At 43.6% G+C, this 8596-nt stretch overlaps 1 non-coding gene across 1 annotated transcript; it reads left to right on the forward strand.

The window, feature by feature from the left end:
- The first annotated feature begins 294 nt into the window (after nt 1-294).
- Trnas-cga lies at nt 295-371 on the forward strand. The gene has a single exon. It is a non-coding gene; the product is annotated as a tRNA-Ser (tRNA).
- Nucleotides 372-8596: the final 8225 nt, after the last annotated feature.

An 8596-nucleotide genomic window follows, 5' to 3' on the forward strand; every position in this document is an offset into this window, starting at 1 on the left:
GTAACTGTATACGCGACACAATTTGCACACATGTCGCCGAATGAACCTGCAAAATTATACAATTCGACGGCAAAGAGGTCAGCGGTATCACATCACAAACATTGAGATGCGTGAAAGACTGCCGCATCATTCCTGACGTCTAAGCCCAGGCTGTGGCTAAGCCATGACTCCGCTATATCCTTTCTTTCAGGAGTGCTAGTTCTGCAACGTTCGCAGGAGAGCTTCTGTAAAGTTTGGAAGGTAGGAGACGAGGAACTGGCAGAAGTAAAGCTGTGAGTACCGGGCGTGAGTCGTGCTTCGGTAGCTCAGTTGGTAGAGCACTTGCCCGCGAAAGGCAAAGGTCCCGAGTTCGAGTCTCGGTCGGGCACGCAGTTTTAATCTGCCAGGAAGTTTCATATCAGCGCACACTCCGCTGCAGAGTGAAAATCTCATTGTGGAAACATCCCCCAGGCTGTGGCTAAGCCATGTCTCCGCAATATCCTTTCTTTCAGGAGTGCTAGTTCTGCAACGTTCGCAGGAGAGCTTCTGTGAAGTTTGGAAGGTAGGAGACGAGGAACTGGCAGAAGTACAGCTGTGAGTACCGGGCGTGAGTCGTGCTTCGGTAGCTCAGTTGGTAGAGCACTTGCCCGCGAAAGGCAAAGGTCCCAAGTTCGAGTCTCGGTCGGGCACACAGTTTTAATCTGCCAGGACGTTTCTAGATTAATTACCTCTTTGCTAATTACTCCATTCGCAATAAATTTCACAGACAGTATCCACATATGCCGCTGAATGTCCCTACAAAATGATATCGCTGTACGATGCACAGTTCAGGAGGTATGACTCCATGAACATTAAGCATAAGACCAGATGCTGCGATGTATAGGCCTGGACACACACCTATAAATAAATAACTGGGGAACGCCATGTTTCTCTAATAAACCTTTGGACAGACATTGGGTATATATTTTTTAATAATGTCCTGCAGAAAGTGTCATCACTTCTGTCTCTGTGCTGTTTATTTTTGGAACACAACCTACGACCAGCTTAGAGACAGAAGTGATGACACTTTCTGCAGGACCTGACCATCATTTTGCAGTACAATGCTCAAGCACATACAGTGCAAGCTGTTACTGAATTGTTTGACTGATGGAGCTGCTAAGTGCTATACCACCTACTGCACTCCCATGACTTAAGGTCCTCGTGAGTTCAACTTGATTTCTAAACTGAAGGAAACACTTCACGGCATTCGCTTCGGAACTGCTACACATTCGTCGGGCAATAGACCGCGCCACTCGAACTGTCAACACAACTGACACTGCTAAGAGTATCCTACGAAAATCAAATGCGTCTGAGCACTATGGGACTTAACTTCTGAGGTCATCAGTCCCCTAGAACTTAGAACTACTTAAACCTAACTAACCTAAGGACATCACACACATCCATGCCCGAGGCAGGATTCGAACGTGCGACCATAGCGGTCACGCAGTTCCAGACTGTAGCGCTTAGAACCGCTCGGCCACCCCGGCCGGCAGTATCCTACCACTTCTACATCGCTGGCAACGGGTTACACACAATACTGTTGACTATTTTGAAGGTCAGTAAAACTTTGAAACACGTATCTATTTTGTACGAGCTGTAAATAAATAGTTGCCGCTGTTAAAGTATTTTGTCAGTTACACTGTCAGTTGACCTTCCCTTCCTATCCAATCCTTTACCATCACTGATTTTGTTTTTGTTTTTTGTACGAAGCTTTCAGTCGCTGAAGTCTTGACCCCATTCTTTTCTGTACGTGTCCAATACACTCAGATTTCTTCATTACAGCATCATCACCATAGGGTGTCAGTCCCTGAATATGTTTGAAACTTTTAGAATCACCGTCACCAAGGTAATTCACATATCGCACTGTATCACACCCAACAGAACGTTGAAATATACTAGCAACACCAGCAACAGCCACTCCTCCACTACTGCCAGTATGGTTAACTGTGCAATTATTTTCATGTATACTTATATTTCTTTGTGGACACGTACTATATTTAGATATTACTGCTACATCTAAGACTTTCCCTGTGCACGAACTGGTGGCAGATGCTACACCATGAAGAGATGTGTTCCGCTGTTTTTGCCAGGTACCACCGAAAGCTGCAGTCAAGTCTCTGTTACCACTGTTTTACATTGATGCCTCTTCCACAGCTTCCTACATAGCTTCTATACAGACATTTTCTACTTTATACCTCATAAATCTATTATGCGAGGGTTGTCCAGAAGGTAAGTTCCGATTGGTGGTGAAATGGAAACCACAGTGAAAACCAGAAACGTTTTATTTGCAACAGTTAGGTACACCTTCCATCTACTTCTCTACATAGTCCCCGCTCCAACTTCGAGTGTTGTCGTAGTGTTGTATCAACTTTCCAATATCCTCTTCACAGAAAGCGGCCGCCTGTGCTTTCGGCCAGTTATCTGCACTGGTCTGCAGCTCGTTGCCTGTGGAAAAGTTTTGTCTCCATAGCCAGCGCTTCTTGTGAGCAGAGAAGAGATTCAGGGGAGCCAATTGCGGGCTGTGTTGTGGGTGATCAAACATTTCTCATCGGAAACGCTGTAGGAGCGTCTTCATTGCCCCTGCAGTGTGCGGCTGAGAATTGGCATAAAGGATGAACTGCTGGACAGTTGTGTTATGTCGGCTGCATGACACAGGCGAAATCTCTAACCAGGCCCTCATACTTGGCGGGAAACGCTGTTCCCCACCCATCTTTACGTGTTCACTGTTCACTCTATACTGAAAAGAGCGACGCGACACGATCGACGGCCATACTGGAGACACTGCCCAACACTTCCGTGCAAAGCTCTACCCAATTTTTGCAATGGTTTCCATTTCGCCACCGATCAGAACTTACTTTCTGCACAACCTCAGACACCCCGCTAAACCCGCAAGGCAGGACATGCAGTGTAAATTGTGGAAAGGGGCCAAAATAAGCGGCTGTCGGTCACACTCGAACATACAACTTTATTTACTTGATCAAAAATTACAAGAACCAGGAAAAAAATTTTTTAAAACAAAAACAGCTTTCATCTTTGGAACTTGATCGCTGGGTGAATGCGCCGTACAATTTCATGCCTTAGGGGTAAGACCACTTTAATTTAAAAACGGTTGAAGGCCAATAACTTAAAACGCAAGCATAATCAGAAATTTAAAAGGCAAGCAGCAACTCCAAAGACCTTATGTGAAACAGTTCTTCAAATTAGGCTGAAGGCCTTAAGAGCAAAACAACTCAGACTCAAAATTAGCTGAAGGCCCAACACTTAAAATTGAACAACATCAAAATTTTTTTAAATACCAAAGGCCTTACGTGAGACAGTTCTTTAAATTAGGCTGAAGGCCTAAACAATCTTAATTTAAAAATCGGCTAAAAGTCATACAAGTACCAACAACAAGAACAAATAATAAAAAAAAGACAGTACACCCAAGGGCGCTCAGATGTTCGAGGGTCGACCTGGAATTCAAACACTGACGCTCGCTTAGGTGAGACAGGCAGTCGGCGCAAGCATCTTCAATCCGACGGCAACCCAACCGATAGTCAACAGCCCAAAGATCCAAAACTGAAACGATGCTAACAGAAGAGACTGTGGAACGACAACGAGAACGGATCACAGACAACCCATAAGCGATGGACGACCCAAATGCACGTTGTCTGATCAGATGACCGACCAAACGGCCAAGCAAGGTCGTTGCCACTCAAACGTGTGTGTCGGCAGTCGTCGGGCGAGTGGTGGCTATCCTGTCCTTCCTCGCTACTCCACGCCAACTGACCAACTCAGAGCCAGTACGCCGACAACCTTTAAATTAACTTGTCAGTCAAACCACACAAACTACACACAGTTTCACGAACACTAGGCGATGCTAACGGCAGTGACTGTGCAATAACAGGGACGAATCACGAGTCGGCACACACAGCCAACCATAAGCGATCGCCGGCCAAATACACGTCGTCCGACAAGACGACCGACCGAAGATCAACCAAGACCGTCCCCACTGAAGCCATGTGCGCCGGCAAAGGTCGGGCGAGTCATGGCTATCCGAACCTCACTGCCGCTCCAACCCGACCCAACTTCTTCCGCGTCCCAACTGGCCGACTGCCAGGTCCGAACTCCACTGCTGGCGCGTTCCAACTCGGACGACACACGACGACCAGGAAGTAACAGCAGTCCAGCAGAGATAATACGGCAGGGCCTATATCGATAAGCGCTGCTGCTGCTGCCGCTCACGGGCAGGCAAAGCAGCAACTCGGTGGCACCAATAATTGAAATTCACATAACGAGGTGGCAGTACGGTAGATCAGGATGTTAAATAAGAGATGCACGAACACGAGCCACGCACTACTCACAACCGTCGTAGTTTGTGAACTTGGCTGGAGGATTTGGAAGATTCATCGTGCCACAGAAAATTGCACCTGCAGTAGCACCCTCCCCAACTGTACGCAAGGCAAAAACTAATCTAATGTTGTGTTCATAGATTTTCTTATCACTTCTTTCATTTGGAGTTACTGCAACACTGTTCTAAAACGAGGCCACATATAAACACTTACAACACTTGCATGGGGACTCAATTATATATTTAATGCAAATATTTTTAATTTTTAGTAGCTGACTGTCCGGCTACGCAGTCTCGTAACCGGTTGGCCCTGACTAGTATTACTCCGCAATCTGACTGCATAGAATAACAACAAACAATGAAAGAAAATTTCCGTTAACACAATTAATTAATTAAGTCCCCAGCAACTATGAAAGCTACGAAACAACAAAACACAAGAGTAGCTGTTCTGTGTGTGGAAGTGTGATTCAACGTACACATCTGGCACGGTTCTTCCTCAATAAGACCAGATATTTTAAACACCATTTATACTGAAGTAATTAAAAAAAACCAGAAATACTATAATTGCACATAGAAACCAGAAATACAGTCTAATACAAGAACACGAGCCAGATGCTTTGTTGACTGAACCTGTGACCAAGAGGCGTTATTGTTTAAGACATTGAAATAATGAAAAAAAAGGAATTTTTTACCTTCATATATATTGACGAAAAGCACACTCTGATCATTACAGCATCCCCAATCCAACAACATCTGGTGTCAAGCCCATCAAAACAATACTACAAGTTCTAAACAAGCACTCTCCATGGGAACTTCTCAACAACGACTCACCACTGCTTCATCTCAATAGCACTCTCCACCACGACTTCTCGATAAGAACTGCCATTGGAGGCGGCTGAATAAAACTCTTTGGCGCAATCTCTGGCGCTGTGGCTCAGTGTAGCCACCTTTCCCACTCCAGTTCCATTTCAATGGGAAGTCCTTCGGGATTTTTTGTAGAAAGTTCCAGACCAATTTCACTACAGTGAATACATCTTATACAGCTTACAAAAATTTTATTGTGAAATACATATCAAATACTTCATTCACATCCGATTCGCCCATAAAACATACATACTTTTCACTAACTGAGCCGAGCTTTCTCTGAGAAGCACTTTCTTTCTCACTTTCACTTTCATTGCAATGGGCAGGTGTATCAGCAAGGTTAAGTTCACACACTTGATTATCGTCTTTATTGTTTACTCTAATAACACCTACCTTTAGCTTACCAAAATTTTCCTTTTCGTAAAAACCTTCAGACGATTTCTAGTCACTTTACATTCACCCATGATAATCCTTCAATAAACCAGAGATTTCAATGAACAAAATTCACTACGAATATATCCAGGATTAGAAAAGAATAAACAAATATGAAACACACGGCAACTGGGCGAGCGTTAGATATCGACCTATCACAGGTTAGCCACAACACTTATTTTGTAATTCTTATTTTCTATCCCTAAAATGTTCGTCATGAGCATGTTGATTCATGAGTACAACCTTTGACAGCAGTTTAACAGCGCCAAAGTTGGTCACGCCCATGCAGAAAATATTTCAAAAATATTTTGAAAATAGTTGTAGTCTTCTGAATGAATAAATTATATATCAACTGAAAGGGGTAAGTCTGTAGATTCTTAAACTGCAAAAAAAGTAAAACCTGAACATTTGATGATTTTGAAGCTTCCCAGAGCCCCCTGAGAAAAATGGGCACCCATTCCTCAGCAAATATTCAAACACCTCAGTGAAAGCGTCCCTAGCAGAGTTCAAGTCATCGTAGAGGCAAAGAGCGGACGTTGTTGTTGTGGTCTTCAGTCCAGAGACTGGTTTGAGGCAGCTCTCCATGCTACTCTATCATGTGCAAGCTTCTTCATCTCCCAGTACCTACTGCAGCCCACATCCTTCTGAATCTGCTTAGTGTATTCATCTCTTGGTCTCCCTCTACAATTTTTAACCTCCACGCTGCCCTCCAATACTAAATTGGTGATCCCTTGATGCCTCACAATATGCCCTACCAACCTATCCCTTCTTTTAGTCAAGTTGTGCCACAAATTTCTCTTCTCTCCAATTCTATACAATACCTCCTCATTAGTTATGTGATCTACCCATCTAATCTTCAGCATTCTTCTGTAGCACCACATTTCGAAACCTTCTATTCTCTGCTTGCCAAAACTATTTACCGTCCATGTTTCACTTCCATACATGGCTACACTGCATACATCAGAAACGACTTCCTGACACTTATATCTATACTCGATGTTAACAAATTTCTCTTCTTCAGAAACGCTTTCCTTGCCATTGCCAGTCTACATTTTACATCCTCTCCAACTCGACCATCATCAGTCATTTTGCTCCCCAAATAGCAAAACTCCTTTACTACTTTAAGTGTCTCATTTCCTAATCTATTTCCCTCAGCAATACCCGACTTAATTCGACTACATTCCATTATCCTCGTTTTGCTTTTGTTGATATTCATCTTATACCCTCCTTTCAAGACACTGTCCATTCCGTTGAACTGCTCTTCCGAGTCCTTTGCTGCCTCTGACAGAATTACAATGTCATCGGCGAACCTCAAAGTTTTTATTCCTTTTCCATGGATTTTAATACCTACTTCGAATTTTTCTTTTGTTTCCTTTACTGCTTGCTCAATATACAGATTGAGTGGACGTAGTCCATATTAATGTTCGCAAATAGGTTTGATCAGGTAGTGCAGTTATGTGTCATAGTTTGCTGTCTCTGGATCTGCGTAACAACCCAAGTGAACTTTAATGGACTTGTGAGACACGAACCTTACCCCTGTACACGACGACCGAAGTCAGTACACTGCTGCTTTGCCCACGATGGATCCACATCAAGTTATGTGAAGATACGTTCCTAAACATTCGTAAATACCGCTGGTGGAGTGCGGTTACGTCAAAAACTTTGTATTGCTGACGTTTACACTGTGGTCAATGAAGCATAGCGTTTTTAAAACTGCGTCAAAATAATAAAATGTGTTGATTCAAAATTTAATTTCTGTTTCCCTTCTCAGTGATTAGCCAGACGGCTGTGACAAATACTTTACAGTATTTCGATAGCAGTGTCAACACAGCGTGAAATATAATCATTAATTTTAATTTAGTCGAGAAATATTAATATGCTACGTGGAGAGAATTTACATGTGAAATTTTAAAAAATATACGGCACGTGCATGATGTTAGTGGAAACGAAATTCAATCTCTGTGAATGATCTGTTACAAATTAAATTGAAGAATTGCTGAATAATAAATGTGTGTGTCTGTTTAAGAGGTAGCGCTGTTGGATAACGGTGTTTTGTGCGTTAGTGCTTGCTTATTCGATTTACGATGCAACTATAGATTGTAAGGCATTGCTTCAGATATCAATAAAATTTAATTAGTGCAGTGTTACAGTTTTGGATTGTACTTGTTTCCTGGTTGGGAAATCGTTCCCTTTCTACTTCTGCGTCTATAACAGTGTAGATACAATATAAACCTCAGCGAAGCACACTGGACTCGCATTCAGAAAGACGACGGTTCAATCCCGCGTCCGGCCATCCTGATTTAGGTTTTCCGTGATTTCCCTAAATCGCTCCAGGCAAATGCCGGGACGGTTCCTTTGAAAGGACACGGCCGACTTCCTTCCCCATCCTTCCCTAATCCGATGAGACCGATGACCTCGCTGTCTGGTCTCTTACCCCACGCCGGCCGGAGTGGACGAGCGGTTCCAGGCGCTACAGTCTGGAACCGCGCTATCTCTACGGTCGCAGGTTCGAATCCTGCCTCGGGAGTAGATGTGTGTGATGTCCTTAGGTTAGTTAGGTTTAAGTAGTTCTAAGTTCTAGGGGACTGATGACCTCAGAAGTTAAGTCCCATAGTGCTCAGAGCCATCCATCTCTTCCCCCAAACAACTCAACTGGCGAAGCGCGTGGCAAAGGTTCCTTGTACCATCTCTTGATGTTTCTTTGCGTTGCAGAAGCATGCAGAGTGCGGGAAAAATCACTGTCTACGTGTCTCCGTGCGTCCTATGAACAGTGTATTCTTCTATTCGCGGTTCCCAAACTTATATTTAGCAAACACAAAACCATACACCTGAGAAACTAATTAGACATTTCGACTGTTTGCAGGCTCTTTCCGTAAGAGCGTGCAATATTGTAGCAGGACATAGAGAACGCTCCACTGAACAATTTGAGGTAGGCAACCTGTGGTTGGAGAA

This window comes from Schistocerca piceifrons, chromosome 10 (genome assembly GCF_021461385.2).
Source record: "Schistocerca piceifrons isolate TAMUIC-IGC-003096 chromosome 10, iqSchPice1.1, whole genome shotgun sequence".
Lineage (NCBI taxonomy): Eukaryota > Metazoa > Arthropoda > Insecta > Orthoptera > Acrididae > Schistocerca > Schistocerca piceifrons.